General features: G+C 50.4%; 1 protein-coding gene across 5 annotated transcripts in view; it reads left to right on the plus strand.

The window, feature by feature from the left end:
• Positions 1-18,682, plus strand: part of AGAP1 (ArfGAP with GTPase domain, ankyrin repeat and PH domain 1) — a 510,942-nt gene that overhangs the window by 419,538 nt on the left and 72,722 nt on the right. The window lies entirely within an intron of this gene.

The raw sequence follows: 18,682 nt of genomic DNA on the forward strand, positions 1-18,682 counted from the left end.
GAGCTGGCCGCTGGCCAGCGCATGCCTTGCTTTCTGGTCAGTCTGAGCCAGTGGGTCAGCCTGGCCCCCCGCAGTGAGCTTCACATACACCTGCGAAAACGTGCACACCTGCCTCCCCAGGCCGGCATGTCCTTCCTGCATGGAACAAGGGGCTAGACAACAAAAGCCTCGTGCAGGGTTTGATGGGTTTCACTTCCTTGCTGTGGAAGTCAGGAAGGACGTGGTCCCTTCCTCAGGAACGTGGCTGACCGTGGCCGTCCCCGACCACGCTGACATGCACCCGTGTGGCTGTCTGTCCAGCCCTTGAATCTGCGCCTGCACCTTCAGCCGCATTTGCCTGAAGGCTTGCTCCTCAAGAACCACCCTGTGCTCTCACGTTGTGTGATTTTATTTCAGCCGATACTTTTTATAATATGTCTCCTCTGAAGTCGCCCTCTTTGCCACAGGTGTCTACCCTCCTGAGTCGATGGTTGGGAGGGTGGTGGGGCCCGTGAGGTGAGGATGTGTCCGCAGAGAAGAGCGTCCAGGGAGGCGGGGAGGGGCATCTCGCCCAGCTAGTCTCTTTGCGCTGCAGGAGCGGTGGAAGTGCCCGCGTTTCACTCCTGAGCCCAGGGTTGCTCTGGGGGTGACTTGATGTTTGTCTCTTTTCCTCGGATGCTTTCTTCAGTGAGCTGAGAACTTAAGGAGGCATGTGCTGTTGGGGTTCCCTGGAACTCCATTCAGAGCCTCCAGCATCCTCCCGGTAGGAAGGAGAATGGACTCTGCCCTCCAACCACTGCAAGACGGTGGTAGAGTTTTGCTGGTGTGGGTTCCTGTCCTGATCAAGATGAGTCTGGGGAGAAAATACAGCTCTGGTATTTAGAGACCTGTCCACGCGGCATACACGGGAGCTGCTAATCACCAGAGTCCCCTTTGATTGACATGCTCCCGGTATTCTGCCAAATCAAAGGGCTTATGGCTGCCAGCGTCATCGCTCCTTCCGAAGATGCCACCAGCCCCCAAGGAAAAGGCCAGCTTTGCAGTGTTCTCAGTAGCCACGTGCAGAACCCAGCAGGGCGAGAGGGGTGCGTGGGCTTCCTTGCCTTGGCGTGTGTCGGGTTCGTGCAAAGCGGAGGATGCTGGCTGGCCTCGCTCTGCCCTTGCTGAGGCCCTCCGCGCTCTGGCCGGCGCCCACCCGCCTCCCGGGGACTGCCCTCCGCCAGGTGACGTCACGCGCTACTTTGACATTTCTTTTCTCCCCTTTTCATTTGTTTCTTTTCCTTTTTGTTTTCTCTCTTTTCCCCCTCTCCCCTTTCTGCTCTCGGGATGCAGCCAAGCGCAAAGCATGGAAACTAAACCGTGTTGGTAGCCTGCGAAATATTTACAGCAGCAGCAGTACCAACACCGAAGGTAACGCCGCCCCCGCCCCTCCCCGCCCCCTGTCCCCGTGCCCGTCCTTCCAGCCTCCCTGCCTCCCTGCCTTCCTTCCTTCCCGATGCAGAAATGGAGATGCGACTCGCCCAAAGCTGCATGCACCCTTATTGTGTTTGCAGAGTCATTCCTGTGGTCTTTTCATCTTTTTGTTTGTGTGTTTTATTTTCCCATTCATGTCCCTTTCAGCTTACTTACATTTTGACCTTTCCCTTCCAGTCGTAGAGTAGTGATGTTTAAATTACTTCGGAACCTATTTTCTCCTCTTTTTTTTTTCTTTTCCTTTATACATGTGGGCACTCAACGTAATATTTCCCAAGTTATTACAGTTTTTAAAAGTGTTAGTATCAGGTGTAATGATCTGTAGCCAAATACAATAGTGTGCCGTGACATTTAAGTAACAGTCTTAATTTGTTTTGTGGAAACATTCTCCATAATGCTCTCTGCAGCTCTAATCCAGAGGCAGCCAGGCCCGGGTCATTTGCATGGGCTGCTATTGCTTGTAAATTCAGTATATTGTTGTGTTTCTAAAGGTCGTCTGGTGCCAAAGTTCACAAATTGACTTGCGTTGCTTTTTTCACCGAAGACAGCCGTCATTGCTTTTGTATAATAGCAGATTGAATTCCCCCACCGCCTTCATTTGAACAACACAATTATAAATTGCCCTTTTTTTTATGATTACAAATGTCAAGGGTCAGAATTATTTTGATGCCAGGCAGAGGAAACGCAGCCCCATCAGCCCCAGCCCTTGTGAGGGAGGCTGGCGTACGAAACGTACGATGCAAAACAGGTCACAATCCAGCGATCTCGGTATAATAGGGGGGACATTTTTTTTCACTTAAGTGCAAGCCAAATGGGTCAAGTAATCGCAAGCTCGTGCCCTAGCACTAATTGACTTATTTGGGGATGATTGTAACTGTACTATTTTTCTTAATGTCACTGTTTTCTGGGCTGTTGATTTCAGCGATTGCCAAGCTGTGGCATTAAATCTCCTGTAAATTTTAAATTGCACGCTATTTCTGTAAACAAGCCCTTCTCTTCACATCCCGGTCATTAACCTTTGCTGATTTATATCGCCATCCGTTTTTCCTTCCTTTCACAATGACTCCTGTCTCGCCACCGAATGCCCTGCTCTCAGCCGGGAGGGAAAAAAATGAATCTGGAAAACAAAACTACATTTGCACAATGGCTTGTTAAAGACCTATTTTTTAATCATAATTCTTTTTCATTCCTCAAGGGGAAACTGTCGTCTGTGAAGGTACCAATGGAGTGCCACCCCCTTGGGGTCTTCTTCCGAGAGAGACAAAGTGAGAGAGAAGAATAATAGAATTTTAGAAACACAACAGCGTCATTTTTGCTGTGTTTTAAAGGGTATTCAATGCACTCGTTCATTGTCTTTTCCTGTTAGTTTTGTAACTTGGGGTGCGTACCGTTTCTCTTCCTTGTGTCCTGATCACATGCGTTTCTCTTTTGCATGTGTGTGCGTTCGTCACGATGGATCTGTTTACTGACTTCCGGCCTGTGAGGTCTGGTGTTTCATGTGGTTGTGTACAAACCTGGGGAGCTGCAGGAGGCAGGCCGATGGCCTCCCTGAGACTCGCTCGTGGGGTCTTCCTGGAGACACTGGCGGGCTCCAGCTCACAGCAGGTGTGACGGTTTGCAGAAGTGGAAACTTCTCAGCCTTGACCACGCAGGTAACCCGCGGCGTCCGGCCTGCCCGGCGCTCCTGTGCGGGGAGGGGCGGTGATGCTCTCTGCTCCCTGCAGTGTGCGAATGCGGGCAGCGCTGCTGGCTCAGGGTCCCTCAGTCAATTGCCGACAGCTACCAAAGGCAGCCCCGAGGATACTGGAGTAAATTATGACTGCAGAGCCAGTTCTCCCTCACGTTCCTTAAATTTCTGTTCAGTATCCAGTTACGTCTATGAATCTTCAATTAAGCGACATGATCGTTCTTCATTTACTTTGGCTTTCTTTTCAGATTAACATCTGTACGTGCCCAGTCTCATGTCATACGGCTCTTAATAATGTAGTTCTGAATTCATACAATTCTAGAATATAGACAGTCAAAATGCCTTTTTGGTTTCCAGTCTTCTGATATATAATGTCATCACATATTCTTTGTCTGTGAAATGATCCTTTAGGAAAATTCTTATTCTGAACGTTCTCACGTTTGTAGTGTCCTGAGACTTTGAGTGCTAAAGGTACCCATCCCCAAATGGAGTATTTTTTAAAGTGCTCCACTTGAATAGTTAGTTCAGAGGTACCCACAGAACACCAAGATACTGCTGACACCAGAGCTGCCCGTAGAGGGAGTTAGAACTTGAGGTTTGGGAAGAAGGAGGGGAGGGTGCCCGCTATGAGCCGGGTGCTGCCTGAGGAGCTTGTCCACACGCCCCGTCCAGACCTCGAGGGTGCGGCCCAGACGTTATGGGACCCACCCCGGGGCTCAGGCTGCTGAAGCACAGGTGGGACCAAGAATTGCACCCGAGGGTCTCACTCCAAAGCCCTTTTCTCTTATGTTCACTGTTCCGGCCCCTGGACGGCATTGTCTCATTGAATGTTCACACTACACTGCCAGGTGGGTACCATGTTACAGACGGGAAATTGGAGTTCAGATAAGTCAAGAGATTTTTCTGCAGTTCGAAGAGCTGGCATCTTCTGGAGACGGGACAAGTGCCCTGATCTCTCAACTCCAGGGCCTGCTCCTGCGTCCTCACGGAAAGGGTCGTGCTTTTCCCGCCCACTGGGGCTGATTGCCCCTGACACCAGGCGTGTGCGCACACCAGCCACTAGCCTATGCTCTATTGCCTGAAGGTCGAAATCGCTGTTACTTTCTAAAGGTTCACCTCTTTCCCAGGGTCGGTGAAATGTAAGTTCGTTCAACAAGAACGCAACTTCAGTTTTTCCATCTCGGAAGCCTGTGGAGCGGGATGGAAGGTTTATGATGTGATTCTCCAGTTCGTAGCTGCCTCCTGACCCAGGGGGACGCCTGTCTCCCGTCAGGCGGACGGCGCTGGACTTAGGGATGTTGGACTCCACGGGACACGTCTTTCTAAGAACAGAGGACTGAGCGGAAGCGGACGTTGGGTGGAAGGAAGCGCGGGGGGAGGCCCGTGGGATGGCCTGTGAGCAGCGTGACCCACGTGGGATCACACAGAATCCTGAGACCCTGGAGACAGGCTGGACCATCACCCACTGTGAGTCGGGCCAACAGTGGACTCTTCCAGAGGGCTTCAGCTCTCCTTGCTCATGGAGAAGAAGGCACGGGATGGAACGTAAACGAGTAAAGAAGAGATGTCTTGGGGAAGGAGGGGCGTGTCCTGGGTGTCGGGTCCACCAACATCGTCTCGTCACGCTGTTGGTGACACTCACACCCAAGGCCTCGCCAGTTCAGTAAAGCCCGAAGTCCTGACCCAGCCCTGCCCGGAGAGCCTGCTTCTGTGGATCTGAAACTTGCCCCAGAGACAGGCCTGTGAAACCCGCTTGGGGTTCCCCTGCACAGAGCAGAGGCCAAGTGGATGAACTCATGGACTCAGAGGTGCCGGCGTCGTGGTTCCAACCGGGCCCCGCCGTGGAGAAACACAGGCCTCCCTTCGGAGAATGCGTGTGATGGGCACTGTCTGCCCCTCAGGCTCGGATCAGGGCTCGTTCCCCCTCTGTCCCCCGAACCATCCCTTTTGTATGAGCAGACGCGAGCGAGCAGGCCTGTGGGGTGGCCGGCCTAACGCGGTGACCCACCTCCCCACCACCCGGCATCCACGCTCAGCTCTGAGACGTCCACCTGGTCCACGTCAAGTTAAATTGCAGGTGCTCGTTCCCACGCTGGCGCCTGAGAGCCTGCCGGGGTCTCCAGTTCCTGCCACGATGCGGGTGCCCAATGCTGGGGCCCAGAGCCTGGGCAGGTGGAGGGGAAGGGCTGGCAGTCCGTCCAGGGGCTCAGACAAAGACTCTTATGCACACTTACATGTGGAATCTAAAAAAGTGACACAAATGGACTTACTTACAAAGCAGGAACTGACTCACAGACAGAGAAGACAAACTCATGGTTACCAAAGGGAAGAGAGAGTGGGAGGGTTAAATTAGGAGTTTGGGGTTAACATGTACACACTGCTGTTCTGTGTACAAGATCGATCAACAGCAGGTTCCACTGCAGAGCACCGGGAACTGTAGTCAGTGGCTTGTAATAACCTACAATGGAGAAGAGTATGGAAAGGAATGTATATATATAACTGAATCACTATGCTGTCCACCAGAGACTAACACAGTGTTGTAAATCAACTATACTTCAATTTAAAAAAATAATAATATTGGAGCATTAAAAAAAAAAAAGATCCTGATGCAGAGTGCGGGAGGGTAAGTTCCACAAGCCCTGGTACCAGTGGGTTCGGTGAGGGGAGAGGCTACCTGGGATTTAGGGGCCCAGGAGCCATGCAGGCTGCAGGTTGAAGGGTTTCCTGCCATCCTGCCCTGTGTCCCCAGCAACCCCCAAAGGAGGTCGTACCCTTCACCTTTGACAAAAGGAGAAACCAAGGCCCAGAAAAGGGCTGTCAGGAGCCCGGGGAAAGACATGGGCACGCAGAGACTGGGCCGGGCGTTTGGGTCCGAGCCGCAGCCCGGAGCCCGGACGCAGGCTCAGTGATGAACGGGGGCAGGGTGCGGATGCCCCGGTCGGGGCCGTGAGCTCAGCAGACGGCTGTCACCGCGGGGAGGAGGAGGCCCGAGCCGCTCTGACTGACGGGTGGTGCCACCCTTCTGAAGGGCTTGCTGTGGTATCTGAATGCCTGGCCCACCCCAGGCGCCCTGGCAGCCTCCCCAAACCCTGTGTGCCTGCCGGGCCCGTGCGGGCCGCCGTCTGGGGCCTCCTTCCACGCTCGGCAAGGCCCTTCTTCACCCGAAGTCTTCCACACACTTGCAGACAACTCGAGTTCTGAATCAGAGGCGTTCGTGAGAGGCGCTGAGCTCCGTGGCTTCACGCCCAGACTCTGGTCCTGGCCTAGTGCCCGCAGCCCCATGTTTTAGCTCGAACCTTGGGTCATACCTGTGCCCTCTCAGTACCTCGATTTCCCCACCTGTAAGCTGGGGAGAAGGTGCCACCTGCACAGGTTGTGGTGACAGTGAGGTAATCTCTCTTAGAGGCAAGTGACACGAGCCCACATTTGCCACCACCCCTGCTTCCAGAGTGCCACCAAGTCTGTAAGTCCAAGGGAGTTAGGGTGCGTGAGCATCAAGTACGTAGCAAGGAGATGCTGCCCCTGCCCGTGTAAGAGGGGGTTTAAACGTCAGACTTCCTTCTCCCAGGCTTTTTAAACTACCCCTTCAGTTCCATTTACTGCCATCGTCCGAAGAGCCGTCGGATGTGGAAATTTGGCATTTGAGCCAGATGTGCCTGCATCCGACCCCAGCTCTGCCGCTGCTCAGCTGCGTGAACTCCTGGGATCGCTGCATCTCTCCTCCCCTGCTTGGTTTTCTTTCTCCAAGACGGAGACCATAAAACCTACCTGGATGGACAGTTGAAGAAGAAATTAAGAGAAGCAGGTGAAGCCTTTACCATGGAGCCTGGAGCACAGTGAGGGTGACCACTTTGGTCGCTGTGAAACTGCCATAAAGGCCTATTTAATAGAAAACCATCTCCAAGAACACACTGGGGAAAACCCACTTTTCGGCCCATGGAACGTGTCCGACAGGCGCCATCAGCCAAAGCAAGCATTGGTCGACGAGGAACCTCACTGGTGAAGGACGCACGCACATGAGTTCCGATTTGGAAACCCTCTTCTGGGAACTAACTCCAGGATTGCCTTTTTGGGGAGAGAAGCAAGACTGCTTGTATTCCCTCGACTTTTCAAAGAATGACAATACTGACAGTCACCCACGCCCTGAGCTACAGCTGGAGGAGGACTGCAGGGATGGCGGGCAGTGCGGAAGGGCCTGGAAGGGCGTGGAGCCTGCCTGCCCGCCTCTCCCTGTTCCCACCCTGGGCTCAGAGCAGAGGAACGGCCCTGGGCCCACCCAGCACCGCAGAGCCCCATGTCTCTGTGACGAGGAGAGCAGGGACCCTCTGAAAAGTGACGAACATTAGATTGCATAACAGATGGTAAACATACAGAGCGCTGCTTAAAACTGGGTGAATTACAAGGGCTGCCTCTAATATTTTTATCTCTTTCTAAACCAAAAGCTTGGGCCTTGAGTTTTCCCGGGGTCCCTAGGCCTGAGCAAGTACCAGGAAACGTGTTAAGACATATTCTACCTCCTGAGATGTTTTTGGTTTTGGATTTGATCATTTATTTTTCAGGAGCTTTATTTTAGACTTCTTAATTTTTTTTTCTTTTAATTCTTATTTTTTAATGGAAGTGTAGTCTATGTGCAAGGTTAGTTTCAGGTGTACAGCAAAGCAATTCAGTTATACATACAGATTTTTTTTTCAGACTCTTTTCCATTATAGGTTATTAGAAGAAGCTGAATATAGTTCCCTGTGCTATGCTGTAGGTTTTTGTTGTTTATTTGTTTTGTACGTAGTCATGTGTATCTGTTCATCCCAAACTCCTAATCCTTCCCCTCCCCTTCCCCTCCCCCGCCGAGAACCGCAGGTTTGGACTCCTTAGTTTAAGAGAGCACCTGGCACCCTGTGGTTCTGGAAGCTACAGCTAATGGAACAGACGTCTGTGGGGCCCGGCTCTCAGACTGCCCTCCCAGCTCTGTCTAATGTGTTTAGAAAATAAAAACCTCCTTTGTGTTTCATGAGCATCTTCCCATGATAACGTTTAGCAGTAAACAGTCCCAACTCTGTGACCTCCCTCTGGGGACTCGCTTCTTTAGAGAATTAATTCTGTTCTTGTCCTAAATTAAGCCACAGTACAACACCTCTGTTGGACTCTGGGCTAAACAAAGATATTTACCAAATTGAGAGCTTGCAAAAATATTTACCTGACAACCCGAGTGTGTCTATAATGACCAAAAATAATGGATTTTTTTTCTTTGTTTGTAATGAACAACTTCTCAAGTGGGAGGAAGGCATGTTTTTAATGTTTTCTTTTTTGCCACAGCTCTTGGTTCTGCCCAACCCTGGACCGTATTCTTTAGGCTCTCCTTCACATTATCTTTTCTTACAAAAATGAAAAATGAATAAAAACGGGCTTTCTATATTATGGTGGATGTGGGCTGGAACCTTAAACATGTGTCATTTTCATCATAATTGGGCAGAATATCTAAACCACATGTCTATTTCATATGTGCTTGGAAAGCAGAAATATTGAAGTATTTTACCAAATGTTTAGGTCTTAAAATTAGCATAAAAGCCTGGGGCTGTGTTTGACCCAGCTGGCGTCATCTCAGAGAGTGTAGAAGGTGCTGGACCCTGAGAGCGGCAGGTCAGCAGACACGTTTCATCTCAGCTTCCAGCTTTGATACGTGGACAGTGTCTGCCTGGAGAACTGGACTAGGAGAGGTTCTGAGGCTTCCTCGGGCTCCTTGTGGTCAGTGATGACGGTCTGTCCTGACAAAAGAGAGGGAGGGACAACATGCCTTTGTCGTCCCCGTCCGCTTGGTGTCCCCTTTGACCAAATTGCTGAGATCAGAAGGGGGACATGGGGGCTCCCCGGCTCCCGGTTAGTAGATGTCAGAGCGGGAAGGACAGGAGAGGGGAGTGCATTCCGGGAGCGAGGGCCCCCCAAGACCAGAAGGACATCGAGAAAAGACCACGCAGAGATTCAGGCAGAAACGGGAAGAAAGGCGTTGCGGACCCTCAGCTGTTGCTGAGAAGCAGCTGCCTGACCAACAGTTCGCGTTGCTGTTAATGCACCCGCCAGGGTACGGTGGCGTTCCCTGAGACCTAAGTCCCAGTTCTGCAACAACAGACATCACAAGGGGCGAGGATGGCTGTTCCCCGCGAGCCCTGGCTGTCTTACTGCCAGATCATCTTCAGATGCTGATCACCTAGAAGACTCTGGGCTTGGTGGATCCTGGACTCTTCGGCCACCTCTGCAAATGGACAGATGACCCCTCCACACTGGCCACTGTCACCTCCACACCATTTAGTAACATGTTTTCATCGTGTGTTGGTCATTAACTGTGCCAGGAAGGACGCTTAGCCTCGTGGACAGGAACAAGTATCAGGTGTCTGGGTTCCAGGTCTGCTGGGGAGCCCCAGAACGTGGGCTTGGATGCCTCATCCCACCCACAAAGAGCATGGAGTGAGCGACCTCTGCAGAGACATCGAGTTCCTGGAGAGATCAGGAGAGAAACAGACCTACACGGCATCGCTGTACACATGCCGCCTGCATTTGGCAGGCGTTTCTGAGCTGTTGTGCGTCGGGTCAGCACCAGGGTCTGGATCCTCGTGGCCTTTGCAGAGGCAGAGGGCGATTGTTCTCACTCCATACCTCTTGCTGCCCGCCCGAGCTGGACGTATGCCTCTGTCCGTCTTCCTCCCCTTCCACCCAGTCCCCTAAAATGCGTCCTTGTCAGATGTCTCCTGTTGAAAACAACTTCTAAACGTAGAACATTTGCAGCTGCATTTAGCTAGCCCTTTAACCCTTTGTCTGCTAGGATTCCACAAAAATAATTGATGACTGATTGGCCCATTAACCTTTAAAAAAAAAAGTTTGACAGCCCGGACTTGTGTAATGAGGAGGGATTCCTTGTGAAATCAGTCTGATGACTGAGTTGCTTGCCCCTGAGGAGGCGAAATTAGCCCCACGGGGCCTCGTCTGCATAGAAACTGGACGCAATTAGTGTAATATCCGGTGTTATTAATGTCGTTTGGAATAATTGGGCAGGTTGATTTCGACAGGTTCATGGTGCTAAAATACTATTATAGTGGACCTTTCCACAGCTAACCATTGAACACAGCAAACTGTTTAAATCCCTGCGAGCCCAATCACAGAACTTTATTCAACAGCCGAGCCCCGGACTGTCGCGCTGCGAGACAGCTCTTTCTTTCGGGCTCTGAGGGGTGGCGGGCTTTGGTTTTTCATGATCGGGGGCCGGGGGGGTTGGTGCTTGGATTGCGATGATCACCTGTCTGTCTAAAACCAAGAAACACCCTGTAGCATGGGTGTCAGGAATTTCTACAACCTGAATTCCTGTTTTTTCAGAATGAATTAGATACAAGCCGCTGTACGTGTCACTGAGAATCGGTCTGCGTTAGTGAAATGAGACCACTTGAAACACAGTCGCCGTCCGTGCCCACCTCACCCTGCCCCGCCACCGAGCTCTCGTTCTTCACGCTGTAAATGAGGGTGACACTGGAGAGTGATGTGCGGTCTGTCTTTCTGACTGATGGCCCTCACACTGCCGATCATTGTTTTTATCATTTTTTATCTTGTTGCTGATACTAAAATATCGTCAGAGTGTCACTTCGTGATGTGATAGAATCCTTCTGGCCCGTTGGTGGGTTGAGCAAGGCTGTCTCCTCTGGCAGAAATTCTTGTTTGTGCGTGAGGAGGAACATGTTAATGTTCTGTCCTCACAGAAGAGGAGGTGATATTGGGGCCCCCAAATCTACTGTTTACTTAGTGAGTGGTGTAGTCAGTGCAGTGATACAGGAAGATAAACCAGGATCCAATCTAGAGATGTACCAGGTGTTAACCTGAGCAGGTAAGCAGGCGGCAGGTTGGCAGCCCCATCAGGGGTATGGCTCTTCTCTGCTGGATTAGTCAGGACTGGGTTTGCAAGTGACAGAAATGTGAAGGGATTTACGCGGGGTGGCGGGGTGCGGAATATATTGGCTTATGCAGACAACTGTAGGACAGGCGGCTGGAGCGGGCTGCAGGGGTGCGAGCACCCAGGAGCCTGGCGGGTTTCAGGCCCCTCCCGTCCCTGCTCTCCTCTGCTTCTCACCTGTCCAGGTAGCAGAGGTGTCCCTTCCCACGGAGGGGGCACAGACACCTGTACCTCCGGGCTGTGTCCTGCCAGGTCCCAGATAAGAGGGAAGGGGCTTTGTGACCTCATCTCAGGAAAACCTGGAGAAGGACACTTGGGCGACGTGCCCTACACTGAGACAGATCAGAGCGGCAGAGAGCACTCCTTGCTCTGATTGTTCTGGTATAGATGGGATTGTCCCTTCTCCCGTGCTGACTGGTCACTGGCCACAGAGCCGAGCACACAGGAGGATGGCAGCTGGAGTGTCCCCAGTTTCCAGCTGCCACACCCGCGGCACCAAGTCCCCCGGCATTCTCCACACACGACCAGTTAATAAGAAATGTGACACTAGCTGCAAGCTGGTTCGGGATTCCTGGGAAAATTACCTTTAAAAGACCTCACCGGCTTGCTCTCCTTGACAGGAGTAAGGGAAAACGAGAAAAAGCCCCCAGGAAGTGGGGAGGAGGCCCCTCCAGGTCCCACTGGACACCGTAGGAGAGCGCTTTTTTTTTTGTAACTCTTCGTTTGTTTTGAAAAAACAGCATTGCTGACCACTTCAAGAGTCGGAAATGATTACATTAGACGGTGCCTGTGAAGTCCTAGCATGTTTCCTGACACAGAATTGGAGCCCAGTGGTGTTGTTTTTAATATTTATTATTCCATGTGGTAGATTCAGTACAAAGAAATAAGGACTCCTTCATGGAAGGCATATGTAACATGATTAAAAATGCAACTGCCCCATAAGCCTTATTCTTTTTTTTTTTTAACTTTGGGAGGCAAAGTCATCCGGCAGATATAATTCAGTTCTGAAACTAACTGTAAGTGTTGTGTATTACTCTCCCTCAAAAAAAAAAAAAGCCCCATAAAGACAGTATCCTGGGAAGCAGGAGGCCTTGAGCATAAGCTGGATCCATCGGTGGTGGTGTGAAGTGACTGCAGCTAAACTCTACGCTCAAACTTGACTCCCTGACTCAGGCAGTGAGTTATCCTAGCTGACCCGCTCCTGATAAAGACATCTTTGCCAGGGCCTGAAATCCAGAAGGAGGCTATGAGTAGCCCCGCTGTGGGGCTGCGTCTGCACTGAGATGGCGTGGGGGTTCCATCCCTCTGCCTTTCTGTCTTCTCAATTGTCGGGGGACCCCTGTTCTCGAGGTAGACCAGATGTTCGCATCCACAGTTCAGCAAGAAGTCCACTAGCGGGGTCCATTGCTGGACCCTGCGTGGACAGGCCTGGAGGGGTCATCTTTGCCTCTCTGGGGCTAGGTTGAGCCGTTCAGTTAAAAATTCCCGAAAGAACTCTTGGTCAGCGATTGACTGCATAGTTATTGCTCAGAGCGAAGAGCTTTGACTACAGGCCCCAACGCTCATACCCGCCCGTGGCCAAGGGGCCTGAGTGCACGTTTCATGCTCCTTAGAAATAGACAGCAGGTGCGCAGGTCGTCACGGCCATCACAGGTTATTACTGCAGCTCGCTTGGTCACCAAAGTGTTGGGGTGTGGATTCTGATTCACATCTTTGTTTTTGTGTAATTATGTGGATTTCCAGCTTGACAGTCACCCCACAGAGCTCCCCCTCTAAAAAGGAAACCATCCCAGATGAGTCGAGCTGGGGCATTTGCACAGCCGGTTCCTAATTGGGCTGTGAAACATGGCTGTGCCTCCCAGCCATTCAGACCCATTCACCGGGCCCACCTTTCCATCCCAGCCTTTTCTCATCAGCTGCTGTCCACCAGGCCGGGGGCACAGGATGTCCTGCATCCATCTGCTCTTTGCTCTTCTGAGCCTTACTGGTGTTTCATTATCGTGAGCAGACCAGCCAGGGTTTCGTCTTCCAGAGACGAAGCATGAATCCTCTCCACTCACTCTCTGGGGTTAATCCATCACCTCCAACATAGTGTAATATCTCCTCTTCCCCACCTGTGACCAGTGACTCAGGCTCTGAGTGATCTTCTGTGTTATGACTTTCAGGAAATTTTTTGGCTTCTTCACAGTTCTCTGTACCTCTCCTTTCCTACATCAGACGGAGAGAAATGAATTTGTAAACACATATTTGAATGTGATTTCTCTTAGATTCTCATATACAGAAATGCAATGCTCGTTTCAGTGTATTGGTCTTGTATCTTGCCCATTGGTAGCTGTTATTAGTATTTCTCATCACTTACACATTCTGCGGGGTTCCCTGTGAAAACAGTCATGTAGTCAGCGATTGACAGTTTGGTGTCTTTTATCTTTACAATCTCTGTATCTGTTCCTTTTCTTCTCACCGCACTGGCCAGCAGGGCTGGTACCGGGACAATCTTGGCCTTGAGGGCCCTTCAAGTGATGTGAAATGATTGCTTCTAACATTTCATCCTTAAAAATAATCCTTCTGTGGGTTTGGATAGATACGTATTGTCCATGGAAAGAGGGTTCCCTTCAATTCCTAGTTTGATAAAAGATTTTAATCACATTTATTAATAAATTTTCTTCCCCCTTCTTTCTTAGGGAGTTATACCTTCTACTTCTTTTCTCGTGGAGGTTGACCGTTTAGCTTCACATGCACCTAATTTACCAAAGTCTGAAGTTAGTTCTTACCTCCCCGCAGATCAGTACAAAGTCCCGGGGCACTTTGACTCCAGTGTCCTCCCCTCCACTGTCATCTCTCCAGTATTTTGTACCTTTCCCAAATTAGACATGATCGTGACCAGTATATCTGATACAACTTTTGTTTAGGTGTGTCCGCATATTTATCTATTCATTTGCTTACCAACCCTTGAGTTCAAACCTCCTTTCTAGAATATTCTGAAGTGTATCTTTTAGTAGTTCCTTTAGTGAAGGGCTCTTGGTAATTAGCTCTTCATTTTTCTATATGAAAGTATCCTTATTCCACTCTTGCTCTTGAAAGAGAGTTTCCTGGGTCCCAGTTCCTGACTGACGTAGTTTTCTCTTGACTCTGCCCACGCTGGTCTTCCGTCTCGCAGCGCTAGCTGTTGCTCTTGAGCAGTCTGCCACCCCCCTCAGTGACATCCGTCTAAGGGCCGTCCGTCTTTTCATGCTTCGTGTTCCTAAGAGCGTTTTGTCTTTCGTGTTCCACAGGGTCATAAACTTCCTTGTTGTAATCCCTCGTGGTAAATGTGGTGCTTCCTGTGTCTAGAATTCCATGTCGTTCCGCAGTCCTGTTCCAGTCTTGCTGTTTGTCTGGCAGTTAGGTGTATGTTGTACCTTCTGACTCTTCACACCTCATCAGTTCTCTTCTACAGTGTTCCCCATCCTTTTTGTCTGTTCTGTGTTTTAGCAAGTTTCTCCAGATCTGTTGTCCACCAATAGTTCTCACCCAGCTCCTCTTTTAACCCGTCCATGGAGGGTTTGTTTTTATAAAAAAAAAAAGTACATATATATATATATGTGTGTGTGTGTGTGTGTATGTGTGTGTGTATATATATATATATATATATATATATATATATGTATGTATATAGTATTTCCAAAAGAACTACTTTTTCCTTTTTCCTTTTTTTTTTTTTAGATCTATCCAGTCAGTTTTCATAGACTCCTTTTGCTTGAAAGTTTAGTTAGGAGAGTCCTTTTTTTTTTTTTAATGTCTTCAAACATTCCACACATACCAGTTTTAAATTCTGTATCTGTAATTCTTTGATCAAAATCTATTCTCTTGTTTCCTGTGAGTTTACATATGGTTGGTCTTTGTCTGTGGGATGCTTTGCTGCAGAGAAGATGCCAGGAGCCAGAGGGCCCTGCAGAACTGGGAGCCCCTGTAGCTCCTTCCCCCCAGGACTGCAGATGTGGGGCTCTTAGGTTTCTTGCCCCAACCCTGTCATGACCTTGCTGCTGTTCCCCTTAGAGCCGCCTTCACTTCTGCAGGTGCTGAGCACTTAGCGCTCACAGTGGTGGCTTCTCGGCTCATGCATCTGATCTGGGCAGGAGAGGAAGGGTGGGCTTGGGGCTTGGAGAGCATGTCTCACTGCAATTCCATCAGTGCAATAAAAAGTCTGTTTGGGGAGGCAAGGTCCTGCCACCTGTCTTGTCTGCCATATTGTGGAGTGATCTGGTTGGAAGAAGAGGCTGAGTCACACCATTCATGGCCCTGGAAGCCAAGCCTAGGCCAATGGAGACATGCTCATATGTTGGTGCCAGGAGAGAATGCCTCAGTATGTTCCACGGAAAACTCAGAAGGACCTGTTTGAGCTGAACCAGAGCCAGAGAAACAATCAGGCAAGGGCTGAAAACAGAAGGAAATGGAGAGGAAGGTACAGATGGAGGGATATTTGCAAACACTCTGACATCTAAGTGGTTAGAAGGCAGTGGGAAGAGGGAGAGGGTGGAATCAGGGTGACTTTGAAGTTTTATGACTAGAAATAGCATTGGAACCATTAATAGAAACAGATCCAAGTAGGAGCATTTGAAGATTATAGCAGATCTATTTTTATGTATGTTAATTTCATGTGAGGACAAAATATTTGAAGAGAATCCAGTCAAAATTATTGGATTTGGGGGTCAGAGATACAGATTTTAGAAATGTCCACATGTACTGGAAGTGACTACGTTTTGGAAGTAAATGACCCTGGGAAGGTGGGTGGAGAGGAAGTGGGGAAGACTGTGAACTAAGTATGGGCTATGCTTACCCTGACAGCTGCATGGAGAGGCTCCAGGAAGCAGAAAAAGAAGCAGTGATTTAAAAGATTGAAAGAAAAGTTGAATGTGGTGAGCAGGTGGCACACATGCCACGTGCACCCCTCCTTGCCCTGGGACAGACATTGCTAATTGATCACAGCACTCTTTCTCCAAGTGCCTGGAGCCAGCCTTGGAATCCTTAGCACGGGATTCCTGGCAGCTGCTCAAAGCTCTCTAAGTTACAAAGGTTGAGAACCATCTTGCCTTGCTCGCATAGTATCAGAGTTGAATGGCTCCAGAATTGGAGGTTTGTGTAGCATCTTTGAGATGCTTTATTTCCTCTAAGCTTCCTCTGAAAAGGCCACACAACAGGGCCTTGAAGCCCTCAAAGGAGTGGAATCAAAAAGTTCCACCTGTGGGATCTCTGAGGGAGAGAGAATCTCTTGAAAGTAGAAGCAGAAATGTCTAGTGACATAGGAAAAAGGAAGTGTGTGTCCAGCATACGTGGAAGGAGAAGACGGTGGTGGAACTGATGTTTAAGGTGATTGAAGAGCCACAGGATAGATACTGGAGGGAGAAGGCCGCTGGAAATTGGCAAGAAATGAATTCTGGTGGTCCCGTGATCACTTCTGCATGCATAGGTGAATTTTGTTTACATAATTCATAGTGCAAAGCCAGACTTTCCTTCAGCAATTTAATTTGAAAGTTTGGTCTTTGCATGAGGCATTGAGAGTATTTCAGCAGAGGATTCCCGGTTACCACTACTGCAGTGGAATGAGGCCAAAAAATACAGATGTTCCCGTGCCACAGACCTCTGTTGTTGTGTCTGTTGCTTTGTATTTAATCATCTGGAAGTATGTGTGTCCCTGTCCCCATCACACAGAGACACAGTCTCCTGCCTGCTGGAACCCTCGCACCCAGCATGGTGCCCAGCAGTGGGGAGGGGCCCTGAACCGCCGTGACCACATCAGTGCAGAGCGAGTTGGTTCTTTCCCTGTAGGTCAGTGAATGTAGCTTATGATTCTGGCTAGAATTTTAAACAGGAAAGCTTTATGGCAGACCAGTTGTGCAGAAGTTTAACTGGGAAAAAAAGACCCGACAAGTCCTGATCGGAGGGAGATTAGAACGTGCGTTTGAATTTCCCAGGTTGGGAAAGGGTGCGCCTGTTCGTCGCGCTCCTGATCCGCAGCTGCGCGCCCCGCCTGTGAATTTCACCAGGTCCCCCTGCTTGCCTTCCCTGTCTGTTCCCTGGGGTAGTTTTACATAAAAGAGATGAGTTTGGGGCACCAACTCACAAGAACCAGTGTAGAAAAGATTGCGGTCCATAGAATCAGGACAAAAAGCCCATGGATCAAGAAGGGGACCTTTAAAAATCCACCAAGGTAGCGTCGCAGCCAATAATTGTAAGATAATTACAGGTCGGCCATGAGGAAACCTATTTGAAAGTCAGATCTAATTTTTTAAACGACAATCTCCAGTGTCCAAGGGCATTCCTGGGGGTGGGCAGAGGGACCCGCAGGCCCCCCATCCACCCTTCCTCCTCCCTTTTTCACAGCAGGCGGTGGTGGTCTCTGACTCAAGAGCCCAGAGGATGGGGTAAAGTCCCTGGGGACTCCCTCACTTTCTAAACTCACACCACCAGCTCTTCCGAGCTCAGGAACCGGAGCGTGGGATGCTCGCGTTCCCTGCAGGCAGTCGGGGGACTTCCTCCAAAGGCTCTATGTCTTGGGGTTCAGCCCAGCCCCTCTCCTCTCCCCTTCGTAGGCCACCTTGTTCAGCCCCCTCCCGGAGCTGTTCTGGGTCTGCTGCACGTGAAGCCCAGCCTGGCCCCTTTCAAGGAGATGGGGGCCTCACTCAGCCTCTGCACCCCAGCGCTCTCCCACAGCCCCACAGTGCACCCTCGTCACAGGCGCTTTTAACTACTGCTGGGAGAGCCACAGACCTTTGAGAGGCTGCTGGGAGCCGTGGACCCTCTTGTCAGAGAAGCGCGAGGCTGGGCGCACTCACCCAGCTTTGGGTGCTGTTCAGAGCATGTTCTGCAGGTTGAGACCAGCCCACCGGCAGGTTAAATTCTAAAAAGGCAGTGGTGCTGATTTTACATTGAACACGATACTGTTGTTATCAGAGTATATAAAGATTTCACGGGAAGGTGGCATGGTCCTGTTTCCGTGGCACTCAGTGTTTGTTTAGGGGAGCGGTTCCCCAGACCTGGCGGTGTGTTGAGACGGACACAAGCATCCTGCCCCCACCCGCCTGGGATCACCTGGTCAGTGGGAGCATCTCTCAGCCACAGCAGTGGGAGCTGCTGCTTCTCTGAGACTGCAGAGGAGGAGGAGAGGACGGCTGGAGATGGTTGCAGTTGCTTCAGTGACCAGCTGATGGAGCATCCTTGTCTTAGAGGCCACAGGGCTCCTGGTGAGGCAGGGTTTTGGGGGAGAAGCCCAAATAAGGGGCAGGGCCAACCTGGGCAGCCAGGAGTTCTGCAGAGATCAGGGACCGTGAGAGATGCTTGAGACAGCAGGTAGAGGAGCCAGGACTGTGGGAGATGGAGGTCTCTGCAGTAGATGCGAGCATGCAGGATGGCCACGTGTGGATGACAGGTAATGAACTAAAGCAGTGGTCAGCTAGGTGGGCCGCAGTTTATTTGCATTAACAGTTGCTCACCAGGGGATCGTGACACAGCTCGTTCAGCAACCAGTGATTGGAAATGACCGATCAGGAGAGATGTGGTACCTAAGACTCTGGCTCCAGACTTCTTAGTGGTTATTTGTAACTGGTTGTGCTCTCGGGGTAGCCTCTCCCCTCCCTCCA

The sequence above is a fragment of the Vicugna pacos genome, chromosome 5 (assembly GCF_048564905.1).
Source record: "Vicugna pacos chromosome 5, VicPac4, whole genome shotgun sequence".
NCBI classification, from domain to species: Eukaryota; Metazoa; Chordata; class Mammalia; order Artiodactyla; family Camelidae; genus Vicugna; species Vicugna pacos.